This window comes from Triticum dicoccoides, chromosome 5B, assembly GCF_002162155.2.
Source record: "Triticum dicoccoides isolate Atlit2015 ecotype Zavitan chromosome 5B, WEW_v2.0, whole genome shotgun sequence".
Taxonomy (NCBI): Eukaryota; Viridiplantae; Streptophyta; class Magnoliopsida; order Poales; family Poaceae; genus Triticum; species Triticum dicoccoides.
The window spans coordinates 631135915-631153362 of NC_041389.1; positions in this window are offsets into that span (position 1 = coordinate 631135915).

The following is a 17448-nucleotide window of genomic DNA, read 5'->3' on the forward strand; positions in this document are numbered from 1 at the left end:
AGGAAGAACCACCCGCAGCGGGGACGGGGGCTCGCCGGAGAGGTACCCCACTATCTATCTTAGGGTTCAGGATGGGGGGCTAGAGGGCTGGCCAGGGCGGCGGTGGCGAGTTGTTTCGGGGCGGCGAGGCGGCGCTGGGGCCGGCGGTTCAGCCGGTGGTGGCTGGCGGCTCAGGGGGGTGCAGGTTGAAGATGAACTGCAGGCCCTCCCTAAACTACATGTCAAGTGCCTCTCTGCTACCATTGCGTTCAGTTTCGACAGTAGCATTCAGATTCCACAGTAAATTTCTGTTTCGATAGTTAAGTTCAGAGTCAACAGTTTTTACCTCATCTGTTGTAGTCAGGTGGTTTTTGGTGATGTTAATTTTACATCCATTTTACATCATCTATTGGAGATGCTATTAGAATCCCACTTGAGATTGACGATGTCTGTCTTGTGCTGCTTTAGCCTTGACGTCTTACGGCTCACCGGGGCTGCTCCAACAATAGAACGATCCATCACAACAGAGCAGTGCCCTGGACGCCGTCTACAGATTCCTCGTATCTTCCTCCACACCTCCGACAGCCACCTCTGCCTAAACTGCTTTAGCGACCAACCCAATGATGCTGAGGTCGACACGGCTACGGCAAAGAGGTTGTACACTTGTTGCATCACTTATTACTATACATTCACGTCGATCCATTAGGGCTATTTTGGTTCACCGGAAAAACATAGCAATAGGGAATTTTCCAATGGCACTCTACTATTCAATTATTCATGCATTTTGTTGAAAGGAATGAAGCAAAACATCCACCTGGACCTACTTTTCAAAATCCTATGCATGAAAACAAGACCAAGTGCATTAGTGCCAGAATAACATTCTAACTGTACACGCTTTCATATGGTTTCTCTTTATTTTGGCCATGTTTCTTTGCATTCCTCTGCTCTTCCCATTTCTGTAAACCAGACACCCAAGTTGACAGAAATCATGTGTTTACAAATGCTCTGTTTACCATGTGCATTTTCCTATCCTATTCCGGTGTTTTCCTATCCCTGCGTTTTAAGAATCATGCAAGCCAAATGAGCCCTTATAGAATTACTTCAGTTACAGGTACATGTCGAAGGGAACTTTGTGTGGTTTGTCCTGCTCCTCAGATCGACAGAAGCATCCTTGAGCTGCTCACCTGAGTTGAGCTGCTCCATCGACAGAAGCATCCACCAAACCAGACATCACGACTCCTGACCGTCTTTCGCCGCCTCAGATCTCCTTCCCTGCCGTTGGCACCCACCCCAACGGCATCACCATCATCGACTCAGCAGATGAACCTGAGGAGTACACGGGTCCACAAGAGAGGTCGCACTCTTTTGTTTCTGCTTATGTTATGCATTGCTTAAACTTACCTGCTACTTTATCGTCATGTTCAGCTCTTGGACTCCCAACTCAGGTCCAAATTAATGTTCAAACTTGAGTTCTAAATTAGTTGTGGGCCACATATCGAGGCAGCAATGAACAGTATGTCTGTCTAATATCTAGTTCACCTAGGGTATGCCTATGTTGTTCACCTTTGGTGGGAAACAAATAGTAAAGTAGTCATCATCTGTCTTTTTATTAATTTAAAGCAATCATCAGCCTGCTATCATTATTTTTGGATCCATCCACTAGTTGTTACCATCACTCTAAATTTCTGCATGCTCTCCTTACATAATCTCACCATATTTTTTTGTATGCATGTCAGATATTGTACACAGTCATGCTGAACATATAGAGAAAAAGAGAAGAGTTTTGCGCGGCAATACAATGTCATGCAGACATCGCTCCATAGTGGGTTCAATGGCAAACCCTCCCCACCCCTCTCCAGATTGTAATCTAGAGGAAGATATCTGTTCTGAGGCGGATTCAAACGCCGCTGACCACTCCTATTTACCCCCCAAGGTGTTTGCTCTACCTTGGCATGATGATGTTAGTCATATCATGCATATGTTGCCTTGCAATGTCTACTTTTGACATCATATATGTCATCTGCTTAGTTTAGACATGTTCTGTAATGCCACCTGTTTAGTTTCTATATCATATATGGGAATTATGCAGTCTCATGTCTTTTAGCCAGCCATAATATATGTGAAATGTGCAATGCCATCATGTTTAACAAGGCATCATATATTTGAATGATATCTTGCCCATCCTTTTCTTCATTACATTTCCATTTGTCGACAATGTTTGTACATTAAACTACTCTTCCTATGAATCAGCCATTTGGGTGGGAGATGGAAAAATCTGGAGTGAAAACAAGGCCTCCAGAGCAGACAGTGCTACCTGTCGAAGCAGATCTCTTGTTGGGCCCCGATAGCTCCTTAGAGATGGATTCAGAGACAGATGACCAGTCCTATTCCCCTACTGAGGTGTATGCTCTAACTTGGCATGGTTATACTGCTCATATCATGCATACGGTGTCTTGCATTGCATAGTTTAGACATCATATACACAATATTGAACACCATGTTCTTAGTTCAGACATCATATCAAATGCCCTCTGTTTAGCATATAAATCACATATGTGAATTAAATGATGCGATCATGATTACTTAGATAACATGTAGGTGAATTATGTCATGCGATCCTGTTTAGTTATTCATCATATATTTGAATTATGTTGTGCTATGCTATCTAGTTTAGATAGACATCATATATGTGAAATTATGTCATGCTATCTGTTTTAGTTAAACAATATAAATGTCAACTATTTCATGCCCTCTGTTTTCCACACTATCTATTGCATCTGTCTCTCATACAATGTCCGTACATTCAACTATGTTTCCTGTTTATCAGCCATTTGAATTGGAGCGGGTGATGCCAGTATCTAGCGGAATAAAAACACGGTCTTCAAATAAAACAGTGCTACCTCTTGGTGGAGATAGCACCCCGGTTGTACATGCACAAGAACCAGCCCTACCACACATAACCCAAACTCTCGCAGATTGTACCCCTACTGTGATGGACAGAGAACCAGCTTCACCCAATCTAACCCCAACCCTAGCCGATAGTAACCCAGTTCCTGTTGACACAACACCATCTCCACCATAGAGCTCTCAAACAAGAGCAGTTAGTAAGGCAGCTCCAGTGCCCAAAGGGCCAGTACTATCACAGCGAACCCCAACTCCACCAGTTAGTACGCCTATTCCTGTGGAGGAAGCACAACCAGCCAGTCGCAGTTTAGCATCTATCACATTTGATGTTGTTAAATCGTATGTGCGTATCTTCCCATCTTGGAAATATTATACTGAAGATGATGGAAAATGCCAGTTGCAGGTGTTTGTCCAGGAGTTATGTGTAAGTAATGTTATTCATGGCAATTACTTTGCTTCGTCCCATACATCCTACCTCCGTGATGGTTGTAATACAACCAATTTTCCCATTTTTCTCTATAGAGAAGGACCGATTTGGAAACTCAGGATGAGGTAACCTGTGCTAATACCTCTGCTATCTTCAAGAATGCTTGGTGGTAGTATCGGAATTACCTAAAGAAAACGTACTTTGCCGGCAAAGAAACTCATCAAATTCCCTTGCGTTCTCATGAGACACATTTACTGGACGATGACTGGGAATGCCTTGTTCTGTACTGGTCCCGAACCAAGAATGTGGTAAGGTCTATGAGCTCATTTTCTATTTTTAAGTATTATATTCTTGCGTCTTACTGTACTCTGTTCATGTAGAACAAGTGCCTAAACCTGAAGAACAACTGTTGTAATTTAAGATTCCATTGCTATCATAGTTCAAAAAAGCGCTAGGTGTTAATTGTGCGTTTTGCCACCGCCTTGCACTTTACTGACCAAAGTGCATGCTTATGCGCAGTTATGCACAGATTAAGCATAGTTATGCGCAATGCGTTTTGCCAACGCCTAGAGCCTAGGCGCGCTTAAGCGCTCGCTTAGACGCGCCTTTTTAACTATGATTGCTTGGCTCTTGTATCACTGTATTTACTGATACAAACTTATTTTTAAATTGAAGGATCCAATCGAAACTCCAATGGCACAGCAGGTATGTGCACACATGTTTCTTTAACAGGTTTGCTCTTATCAATAGCTCTTTTGATTTCAATTTCAATTGTGTATACAGTTGAATTTCATATCATGCACATTACTAGCATCACAACAGAGCCAATAGTGTTGTTGTACATGTAGACCCGTGGTACCCATCTGAAATCTTGTTGTGCCATGTAGTTTCCCACGCTTTGTATTCTTTCACTGCTGCTTTGTCTTGAACTGATATGATTTGAACCGTGTCTCTATTTTGATTTGGCAAGACAATGCAGTGACCATATGACATAGATATATGTTTGTTTGATGCTTTTATTATGTACTAGTACTTGGCAATAGAAGACTTGGTAGTTTAATCCTGTCCACCTTACTGATGAACTAGTTCACCGAAATGAGTTTCATATACTAGTACATGCTAAACTTGTTATGTGTCTGTTTGTTTCTTCTTTTAGAATGCTGACAGAATATTGGGGAAGAGTGCCTTATTAAGCAATGGTAAAGGAAGTAATGCAGATAAGGTTTAGGATAGTGACACATCCTTGTTGGTCTCCAACAAAGCTGATAAAACAGCTAAGGAAGACTATCTTGAAGACAGCGAGACAACCCGAAAGTCCTGTCTTGGTTTAGTGTTTGAGTTACTGGCCACTACCTCTTGCACAAGCTATTCAAACTCACTGTCTGAATCAGTTCGGTTTCTTGAGTCTCAACTACAAGCTGAAAGACATCGATCATCTGTGCTGCGACAAGAAGCGGAAGGACTGCATAAGTCCCTGGAGCATTCGGATGCATACTTTCTGGTGCAACAGCAAGCGTTGGAGGATTTTAGCGCCAAACAGGACAAAGCTAATCATCTTGCTAAGCTTATTGCCAGCATGGTGGATACCCAGGATAATGTTTCTTGAGCTCTTTTGAAGTTGTTTCAGTTATGCTCTTGTTTTGCTGTCGCGTTTATTTGCACTGGTGGCCAATTTTGACGGCCAGTGTATGTAATATGCTGCTTTGTTCCCTATATTTGCACTGGTGGCGAACTTTGATGCCCAGTGGATGTAATATGTGTAATAGCGGTAATAGGCTAGCCTTAATTGCTTGCTTATTTATTTCCTTATTGTCTTGTTTAGTTGTTTGCTTGTAGTCACTGCAATTCTTTTTCTGTGTTTTTCTAGTGGCCACAGTAGCCTATTTTTGGTAACTAGGCAAAAATAATCATGGCAACACACGGACTGTTGTAACCATGGGCCTCCTGCAGGCCGTATGGTCCATGGGCCTTTGTTCGGCCGTAGGACCATTGGCCTTCTATACGGGCCGTAGGATCCATCGACCTTCTATACGTGCCTTAGGGATCAATGGGCCTTCTACGGGCCGTAGGGTCCATGGGCCTTCTATGGGCCGTATGATCCATGGGCCTTCTACGGGCCGTACTATCCATGGGTCTCATACGGGCCGTAGGATCCATGGGCCTTCTATGGGGCGTATCATCATTTCGCCAATCATGGGCCATACTATTCATGGACCATAACGGGCCGTTAATCGACCATATTTGATAACTCTATGAAAACAGCCCAACGGGTTTTTTTGACATGAAAACGGCCCAACGTATTAACGGTCCGCAAACGGGCCAACTATAATGACGGGCTGAATTTGGCCCACAAGTAGAAAATGACAGTAACGGGCCGTATGTAACCGAATGCTGCAAGTGAGCCCAAGAATCAATGGGCCCTGAGAAGGCCGAAAGATAACTTGGGCTAGAAACGGCCCAATGGAATAACGGGCCGTTAATGGGTATAAAGTAATACACTGTTCATTACGGGCCAGTTTCACCACGGGCCGTTAATGGGCCAAGAGTTACAAAGGTCCTCATATGGGCCGAAAGAAGTCATGGGCCACACATGGGCCGGAAGTTAAAACGGGCTAAATCATATTGGACGGCTCAGATGACGCTACTGGGCCTAATTCGGATAGGGCGTAACGGACCCTGGGTTAGCGGGCTGTAAATGGGCTATATGCGCACAGGCCGTTAATAGGCTTTCCGTGGGCCGGCCCGCCACCTTTTGACCAAGTCAAACGGGCCGGCCTTTTCACAGGAATGGGCCTCTGTTGGGCCGTGCCACGTGTCGCCGTATCATAGGCGCCTTCGGTCCAATGAGCGAATGACATCTGTCCCAATGGTGAGCCGACATGTGTTTCCTCCAACCAATGATGATTTTACACATGGAAAATCCCCATTGGTCAGGGCTGTTAACGGGTTATCGGATCCAAAACCCGACCTGATAGCTTAACGGTGTTCCATTACGGTGGATGCCACGTGTCGATCACCCTTGATGAAAGCACTTCTGTGACGCGCGATTTATCGTCATCGAAGTATTCCCGCTTAGTACAAGTGAAGGGTAGCAAAAGATTGAGGAGCGACCAAATAGAGAGCGACAATGGTCATAAACATGCATTTAGATTAATCAACATTGAATGCAAGCATGAGTAGGATATAAATCACCATGAACATATCGTGGAGGCTATGTTGATTTTTTATTCAACTACATGTGTGAACATGTGCCAAGCCAAGCCACTTGAATCATTCATAAGAGGATACCATCCTATCATAATACATCACAACCATTTTAAAATGCATGTAGGCACTCAAGACAAACCATTATTCTCTCCTACATAATTAAGCATGTCATGAGTAACTATAATCTCTAATTGTTATGGAAAACATGTTTCATTCATAATGGGCTGAATCAAGCATGATGAGCTAATCATATTTACAAAAACAAAATCGGTCGAGTTCATACCAGCTTTTTTTTATCTCAATCATTTCATCAAATATCATCATTATTGCCTTTCATTTGCACGACTGAACGACGTGAATAATAATAAGAGTGCACATGCATTGGACTAAGCTGGAATCTACAAACATTTATTTAATGGAGAAGACAAGGTAATATGGGCTCTTTGTTAGATCAACAATAATGCAAATGAGATCCACTCAACATTTTCATCACGGTCTTCTCCTTACGACCCAAAGAAAATAAAAGAAATTCAGAGGAACACACTGAAATATTTTTGAAGCTTTTGTTTTTTGAAGAAAGCAAATTAACAAAGAGAAACCAAAAACAAGAAAAACTATTTACACGAGAAAGCTCCCAACAAGCAAAAGAAGAACGAGAAATCTTTTGGGGTTTTCTTTTAATACTACAACTAATAAGAACTAGAAGGAAAACTAAAAAGAAGCGAGAAATAATTTTTTTTACATTTTTTAAAAGTTTTTCAAACACACAATAAGAAAGCGAGAAAAATAAACTAACATGGATATGATACATTGAGAAAGTATGAACACCGACAACTGGAATGAATGTGTGGTGCTTGAATTTAATGTCGGTGAGAAATACGTACTCCCCCAAGCTTAGGCTTTTTGCCTAAGTTGGTCTATGGCCATGGCTCGAAATAACTCTCACTTGGATACTACGGAGGGTCCTGAGGGTTCGACTGATTGGCGAGCTCCTATAGTTCCCACTGATAAACAGACTCCTGATATGGATCAGGTGACGTGGCTGGCTCAGGAACTGGGGTTTGTGTCCTCTCCCAGTATGCATAAATGTCATTGGGCATAATACTGTACCTGCCTGAATGAATATCGAACAAAGAAGGTGCAGGAAAAGTAATAATCTGACAAGTACCTGATGTCTACTACACAACCTTCTTCTTGTAGACGTTGTTGGGCCTCCAAGTGCAGAGGTTTGTAGGACAGTATCAAATTTCCCTCAAGTGGATGACCTAAGGTTTATCAATCTGTGGGAGGCGTAGGATGAAGATGGTCTCTCTCAAGCAACCCTGCAACCAAATAACAAAGAGCCTATTGTGTACCCAACACACCCAATACAATGGTAAATTGTATAGGTTTACTAGTTCGGCGAAGAGATGGTTATACAAGCATAATATGGATGGTATATATAGGTTTTTGTAATATGAAAATATAAAAACAACAAGGTAGCAAGTAACAGAAGTGAGCGAAAACAATATTGCAATGCTTAGAAACAAGGCCTAGGGTTCATACTTTCACTATTGCAAGTTCTCTCAACAATGATAACATAATTAGATCATATAACTATCCCTCAACATGCAACAAAGAGTCACTCCAAAGTCACTAATAGCAGAGAACAAACGAAGAGATTATTGTAGGGTACGAAACCACCTCAAAGTTAATGTTTCCGATCAATCCATTGGGCTATTCCTATAAGTGTCACAAACAACCCTAGAGTTCGTAGTAAAATAACAAATTAAGACACACATCAACCAAAACCCTAATGTCACCTAGATACTCCAATGTCACCTCAAGTATCCGCGGGTATGATTATACGATATGCATCACACAATCTCGGATTCATCTATTCAAACCAACACAAAGAACTTCAAAGAGTGCCCCAAAGTTTCTACCGGAGAGTCAAGATGAAAACGTGTGCCAACCCCTATGCATAAGTTAAAAAGGTCATAGATCCCACAAGTTGATCACCAAAACATACATCAAGTAGATCACGTGAATATCCCATTGTCACCACAGATAAGCACATGCAAGACATACATCAAGTGTTCTCAAATCCTTACAGACTCAATCCAATAAGATAACTTCAAAGGGAAAACTCAATTCATCACAAAGTAGAGAGGGGAAAACATCATATGATCCAACTATAATAGCAAAGCTTGTGGTACATCAAGATCGTGCCACATCAAGAACATGAGAGAGAGATAGAGAGAGAGAGAGAGATCAAACACATAGCTACTGGTACATACCCTCATCCCCGAGGGTGAACTACTCTCTCCTCGTCATGGAGATCACCAGGATGATGAAGATGGCCACCGGTGATGGATCCCCCCGCTGACAGGGTGCTGGAACAGGGTCCTGATTGGTTTTTCGTGGCTCTGGAGTCTTGCGGCAGCGGAACTCCCGATCTAGGTTCTGTTCTGGAAGTTTGGGGATATATAAGAGGTGTTGGTGTCGGGACAAAGTCAGGGGGGTCCCCGAGTTACCCACGAGGTAGGGGGCGCGCCTAGGGGGCAGGGCACACCCTCCACCCTCATGGATGACTCGGGACTCTTCTGGCCCAACTATTTTGCTTCGGGGGCTTCTTCTGGTCCAAAAAGAATCTCCGTGAAGTTTCAGGTCAATTGGACTCCGTTTGATATCCCTTTTTTGCGAAACTCAAAAACAAGGAAAAACATAAACTGGCACTGGGCTCTAGGTTAATAGGTTAGTCCCAAAAATCATATAAAATAGCACAAAAATGCATATAAAACATCCAATATAGATAATATAATAGCATGGAACAATCAAAAACTATAGATACGTTGGAGACATATCAAGCATCCCCAATCTTAATTCCTGCTTGTCCTCGAGTAGGTAAATGATAAAAACAGAATTTTTGATGTGGAATGCTACCTAACATATTTATCAATGAAATCTTCTTTATTGTGGCAAGACTATTCAGATCCATATGATTCAAAATTATAGTTTAATATTGACATAAAAATGATAATACTTCAAGCATACTAACAAGGCAATTATCTCTTCTCAAAATAACATGGCCAAAGAAAGCTCATCCCTACAAAATCATATAGTCTGGCTATGCTCCATCTTCGTCACACAAAATATTCAAATCATGCCCAACCCCGGTTTCACCCAAGCAATTGTTTCATACTTTACTATTGTCAAAAAAACTCAACTTTCATGCAATACATGAGCGTGAGCCATGGACATAGCACTATAGGTGGAATGAAATGGTGGTTGTGGAGAAGACCAAAAGAGGGAGATAATCTCACATCAACTAGGCATATCAACGGGTTATGGAGATGCCCATCAATAGATATCAATGTGAGTGAATAGGGATTGCCATGCAATGAATGCACTAGAGCTATAAGTGTATGAAATCTAAAAAAGAAACTAAGTGGTTGTGCACCCAACTTGCTTGCTCATGAAGACCTGATAACCCACAAGTATAGCGGATCACAACAATTTTCGAGGGTAGAGTATTCAACCCAAATTATCGATTCGACAAAAGGGGAGCCAGAGAATATTCTCAAGTATTAGCAGCTGAGTTGTCAATTCAACCACACCTGAAAGACTTAATATCTGCAGCAAAGTATTTAGTAGCAAAGTAGTATGGAGGTAACGGTAACAGTGGCAAAAGTAACAATAGCAGTTTTGTAGCAATCGTAACAATGGCAACGGAGAAGTAACTAAGCAAAGATCAATATGTGAAAAGCTCGTAGGCATGGATCAATGATGTATAATTATGTCGGATGCGATTCCTCATGCCATAGTTATAACATAGGGTGACACAGAACTAGCTCCAGTTCATCAATGTATTGTAGGCATGTATTCCGAATATAGTCATACGTGCTTATGGAAAAGTACTTTCATGACATCTTTTGACCTACCCTCCCGTGGCAGCGGGGTCCTATTGGAAACTAAGGGATATTAAGGCCTCCTTTTAATAGAGTAACGGACCAAAGCATTAGCACTTAGTGAATACATGAACTCTTCAAACTACGGTCATCACCGAAAGTGGTCCCGATTATTGTCACTTCGGGGTTGCCGGATCATAACACATAGTAGGTGACTATTGACTTGCAACATAGGATCAAGAACTCACATATATTCATGAAAAAATAATAGGTTCAGATCTGAAATGATGGCAGTCGGGCCCTAGTGACAAGCATTAAGCATGGCAAAGTCATAGCAACATTCAATCTTAGAACATAATAATGGATACTAGGGATCAAACCCTAACAAAACTAACTCGATTACATGGTAAATCTCATCCAACCGATCACCGTCCAGCAATCCTACGATTGAATTACTCACGCATGGCGGTGAGCATCATGAAATTGGTGATGGAAGATGGTTGATGATCACGATGGCGACGGATTCCCCTCTTCGGAGCCTCGAACGGACTCCAGATCAGCCCTCCCGAGGAAGATTAGGACTTGGTCGTGGCTCTGTATCGTAAAACACGATGAATCCTTCTCTCCTATTTTTTCTCCCCGAAAGTGAATATATGGAGTTGGAGTTGAGGTCGATGGAGCTCCAGGGGGCCCACGAGGCAGGGGGCGCCCCCTGCACCCTCGTGGCAGGGTGTGGGCCCCCTGACGTTGATTATTTCACCAATATTTTTTATTAATTCCAAAATGTATCTTCATGGATTCTTAGGCCATTCCAAGAAATTTTATTTTTGCACAAAAATAACACCATGACAGTTCTACTGAAAACAACGTCAGTCCGGGTTAGTTCCACTCAAATCATGCAAGTTAGAGTCCAAAACAAGGGCAAAAGTGTTTGGAAAAGTATATACGTTGGAGACGTATCAACTCCCCCAAGCTTAAACCTTTGCTTGTCCTCCAACAATTCAGTTGACAAACTGAAAATGATAAATAAAAACTTTTACAAACTCTGTTTGATCTTGTTATGGCAAATATGTAAAGCCAGCATTCAAGTTTTCTGCAAAGATTATGAACTAACCACATTCACAATAACATTTAGGTCTCACATTTACTCATATCAATGGCATAATCAACTAGCGAGCAATAATAATAAATCTCGAATGACAACACTTTCTCAAAACAATCATAATATGATATAACAAGATGGTATCTCGCTAGCCCTTTCCGAGATTGCAAAACATCAGAGCACCCCTGAAGATCAAGAACTAACTAGACATTGTAATTCATGGTAAAAGAGATCCAGTCACAGTCATACTCAATGTAAATTGATAGCAATGCATGCAAATGACAATGGAGCTCTCCAAGCGGTGCTTTTTAATAAGAGGATGATGGCTCAACATAAAAGCAAATAGATAGGCCCTTCGCAGAGGGAAGCAGGGATTTGCAGAGGTGCCAGAGCTCGAGTTTTGAAACAGAGATAAATAATATTTTGAGTAGCATACTTTCATTGTCAACATAACAACCGAGAGTTCTCGATATCTTCCATGCTACATACATTATAGGCGGTTCCCAAACAGAATGGTAAAGTTTATACTCCCCAACCACCAACGAGCATCAATCCATGGCTGGCCCGAAACAATGGGTGCCGTCCAACTAACAACAATCCTGGGGGAGTTTTGTTTGCAATTATTTTAATTTGATTTGAGCATGGGACTGGGCATCCCAGTTACCAGCCATTTTCTCGTGAATGATGAGCGGAGTCCACTCATCGTGAGAATAACCCACCTAGCATGGAAGATATAGATAGCCCTATTTGATACATGAGCTATTCGAGCATACAAAACATAATTTCATTTGAAGGTTTCGAGTTTGGCACATACAAATTTACTTGGAACGGCAGGTAAATACTGCATATAGGAAGGTATGGTGGGCACATATGGAATAACTTTGGGGTTTATGGAAGTGGATGCACAAGCAGTATTCTCGCTTAGTACAAGTGAAGGCTAGAAAGAGACTGGGAAGCGACCAACTAGAGAGCGACAACAGTCATGAACATGCATTTAAATTAACCATCAATGAGTGCAAGCATGAGTAGGATATAAATAACCATGAACATAAATATCGTGGAGTCTATGTTGATTTTGTTTCAACTACATGCGTGAACATGTGCCTAGTCAAGCCACTCGAATCATTCAAAGCAGGATACCACCCTATCATACCACATCACAACTGTTTTAATAACATGTTGGCACGCAAGGTAAACCATTATAAACTCCTAGCTAATTAAGCATGGCATGAGCAACTATAATCTCTAATTGTCATTGAAAACATGTTTCATTCATAATAGGCTGAATCAGGAATGATGAACTAATCATATTTACAAAAACAAGATAGGTCGAGTTCATACCAGCTTCTCTCATCTCAATAAGTTCATCATATATTGTCATTATTGCCTTTCACTTGCACGACCAAACGGTGTGGATAATAATAATAGTGCACGTGCATTGGACTAAGATGGAATCTGCAAGCATTTAATACAAAGGAGAAGACAAGGTAATATGGGCTCTTGGTTAGATCAACAATAATGCATATGAGAGCCACTCAATATTTTCATCATGGTCTTCTCCCCTCGACCCCGAAAGAAAGAAAAGAAATAAAACTATTTACACGGGAAAGCTCCCAACAAGCAAAAGAAGAGCGAGAAATATTTTTGGGTTTTCTTTTAGTTACTACTACAAGCATGGAAGGTAACTAGCTAAAAGCTAAATAATTTGTTTTTTGTTTTTCTTAAGGTTTTTCAAACACACAAGAAGAAAGCAAGAAAAGAAAATAAACTAGCATGGATAGTACAATGAAAGAGTGTGAGCACCGACAACTAGCATGAGTGTGTGAACATGAATGTAATGTCGTGGAGAAATAATACTCCCCCAAGCTTAGGATTTTGGCCTAAGTTGGTCTATGCCCATGGATCGAAGCTACTCTCTCCGGTGTACTGAGGAGAGTCCTCAGGGTGCCACTAGTTAGCGATCTCCTCCAGATCCCACTGATAAGCAGACTGTCGATAGGGGTCAAGTGGAACTTGTGTCAGATTCCACTATGCATAAATGGCCTCGGGCAAGATGAGGTACGTGCCTGAAAGTATGTTAAACAAAGAGGGTGCGGGCAAGCTAATAGTCTCACAGTGAGTTTTATCAAATATCAAGTTATACTTAAGCATCTTCTTCTTATTTTTAACAATAAACTCATGTGCTACCATACTCTTACAATCTAGAAAAATAGTGGGCATATGCTTTTCTTATTTCTCATAATGCCTAATAGGTATCTCAAAGTATTTAGAAGACGTGAAGCAAAGATACCTCCGAATATGGGGCCCTTTGTACGGTTCAGACTTAACCTTTTAGCAACAATAGCGCCTAAACTGAAAGTTGTATCACAAAATAAAGCATGGCACAAAATAGCAAGGTCAGGAGCACTGAGGTTCCCACTATTCCCGCGACCAATTAAACATCTACTAGCAAATATTCCAAAGTAACGTAGAACAGGAAAATGTATACTAGTAGTTCTTGCATCTGAAACTTTCCTTGTTTCTCCTAGAACAATTCTATCAATAAATCCATCCACATCGCTAGGATGTCGTTCCTCGATGTTGCCCACAAAGGGTAACTTGCAAACCAAACAAAAATCATGGAGTCACATCTCCTTAACATCATCATATAAGTGAAACTCCACTGAAGGTGGTGATTTCTTAGCATGGAAGTAAAAAATTTGCAGGAAAATATTAGTGAGTAGGAGATACTGTTCGTACTGGTCGTGGAGGAAGTTGGTGAGGCCTACATTCTCAGCCAAGTAATAAAAGTTGTCGTAAACTCCGGCGGGCTTCAAGAATGCATCACAAAACCACTCACACGGCCATACCTCCATGGTGCAAGGAAGATTGTATTTGGGCTTTTTATTCTCCTCATTCTGCTTATCCTTCGATCTTCGGCTCGAGGAGCCCCTCAACAATCTCTTCATCATTTTCTTTCTCTGAAAGTTTCTGAAATTTTTAGTGACTCAAAATAAAAGTGAACCAAACTCAACAAGATTGATAGAAACTACTCCCACAAGTGCCTAGAGGATATATCATGCATTAAAACTACTTTGGACCATATAAATTTGACATGCAAGGTCAAGAACAGGGTCACCTCAGCAGCAAAAAATTGCAATAAATAAAGCACTAGAACAAAAACTAATTGGACCATTGGAGGAGTCACATACCAAAGAACAATCCCCCAAAACAGTTTTGTGAATGAAGCTTTGAGCAAGGAGATCAAAAATGGAAGCAAGATGAGCTAGAACACAGGTTTGAGCTACAGAATGATTTTTTCTAGAGGAAGACGAAGTGTGTGGGTGCTAGAATAAGTGGAGGGGGTCCACGTGGGGCCCACGAGGCAGGGGACGCGCCCCAGGGGGGTGGGCACACCCTTTACCCTCGTGGCCAAATGGTGGGCCCCTCGTGGTGTGTTCTTAGTGCCAGAAATTCTTAAATATTCTACAAAAAATCATACTCCATTTTCAAGATATTTGGAGAAATTCTATTTTCGGGGTATTTTTCATTGCAAGGGTAAATCAGAAAACAGATAGAAAATACTATTTTTTGCTTTATTTAATCTAAATAACATAAACTAAAAGGAGGGTACAAAGAGTTGTGATTTCTAACTTCATCCATCTCATGCTCATCAAAAGGAATCCACTAACAAGGTTGATCAAGTCTTGTTAACAAACTTCTTCTGAATAACATGAAACCGGGGAATTTTCGAATAGACTAGGTTACCTCAACGGGGATATGCATGTCCACAATGATAAGAATATCATATTTCTTTTTGACAGTAGGGAGAGGGAATTCAAAACCTCCAATAGTAATCATTGAAAATTTTCTAATAGAATTGATATTATGAACTTGAGGTTGTTTCTTCGGAAAGTGCATCGTATGCCCATTACCATTAACATGAAAAGTGACATTGCCTTTGTTGCAATCAATAGCAGCCCCTATAGTATTTAGAAAGGGTCTACCAAGGATGATCAACATACTGTCGTCCTCGGGAATATCAAGAATAACAAAGTCCGTTAAAATAGTAATGTTTGCAACAACAACAGGCACATCCTAACAAACACCGACGGGTATAGCAGTTGATTTATCGGCCATTCACAAAGAGATTTCAATAGGTGTAAACTTATTCAAATCTAGTCTACGATACAAAGAGAGAGGCATAACACTATCACCAGCTCCAAGATCACATAAAGTAGTTTTAACATAGTTTCTTTTAATGGAACATGGTATAGTTGGTACTCCTGGATCTCCTAGTTTCTTTGGTATTCTACCTTTAAAAGTATATAGCAATCATGGCGGAAATTTCAGCTTCCGGTACCTTTTTTTTATTTGTAACAATATCTTTCATATATTTAGCATAAATATTCATTTTAAGCATATTACTCAAACGCAATACGCAAAAAGATAGGTCTAATCATTTCAGCAAAGCGCCCAAAATCCTCATCATCCTTTTTCTTGGATGGTTTAGGAGGAAAAGGCATGGGTTTCTGAACCCATGGTTCTCTTTCTTTACCATGCTTCCTAGCAACGAAGTCTCTCTTATCATAACGTTGCTTCTTTGATTGTGGTTATCAAGATCAACAACAGGTTCAATCTCTACATCATTGTTATTACTAGGTTGAGCATCAACATGAACATCATTGTTATCATTATCATTATGTTCATGTTCATCACCAGATTGTGTTTCAGCATCAGAAATAGAAATATCATTGGGATTCTCAGGTGTATCTATAACAGGTTCACTAGAAGCATGCAAAGTCCTATCATTTTTCTTTTTCTTCTTCTTAGAAGGACTAGGTGCATCAACATTAGTTCTCTAAGAATCTTGCTCAACTCTCTTAGGATGGCCCTCAGGATACAAATGTTCCTGGGTTCTTCTACCACCACTAGTCATAACTCTAACAGCATTATCATTATTCTTATTATTTAATTCATTGAGAAAATCATCTTCTACCTTAAGTACTTGTTCTACTTGAGTGGTAATCATAGAAGCATGTTTGCTAATAAGCTTAAGGTCACCTTTAACTCTAGACATATAATCAATCAAGTGTTCAATCATATAAGCATTACGTCTCAATTGTCTGCCAACATAAGCATTGAAGTTTTCTTGTTTAACAATAAAATTATCGAACTCATCCAAGCATTGGCTAGCAGACTTATAACAAGGGATATCACCTTCATCAAATCCATAGAGAGAATTTACATTGACTACCTGTGTCGGGTTATCAAGACCACGTATTTCTTCAATAGGTGGTAAATTCTTAACATCTTCAGCTTTAATACCTTTTTCTTTCATAGATTTCTTTGCCTCTTGCATATTGTCACGGCTGAGAAATAATATACCCCTTTTCTTCAGAGTTGGCTTAGGAGTTGGTTCAGGAAGTGTAACATCCCAAATTTTCAATTTGGAATGTTATACATAGATCCTCATTGCATATCATATTTTGTTGCATTTTGGCTCGATCCTAGAAATTCTATGCAACTCAAGGACCCACGGAGAGAGTTGGGGATTTCGTTATTTTCTTATTTGGGTATTTCTCAAATATTGAAAATAGGATCATTGATTTTATTTATTTTATCTTCAATTATTTCTACTACCAAAAATTCAGAGAGGGAATAAAATGACTTTCCCAAAATAAATAAATAATGAAGATTTAATAAAAAAATCAAATAAGATTTTATTTTGGAGTTTTTTTCCGCTTTTATTTGAATTTAGGAAAAATGCGCGTTTTTCAAATTTGCATTTAGGCCCCGAATAAATGTTCATCTAGTCCGGCTTGATTTTAGAAGTCGGGGAAAATTTATTTCGGGAATTTTGGAGTCAATTTAGTATTTCTTTTTATTTGTCTTCTGTGCGGAATTATTTAAAAAAACGCGCACCGACCTACGGGCCGTGCCCGAGCGGGACTCCGCTC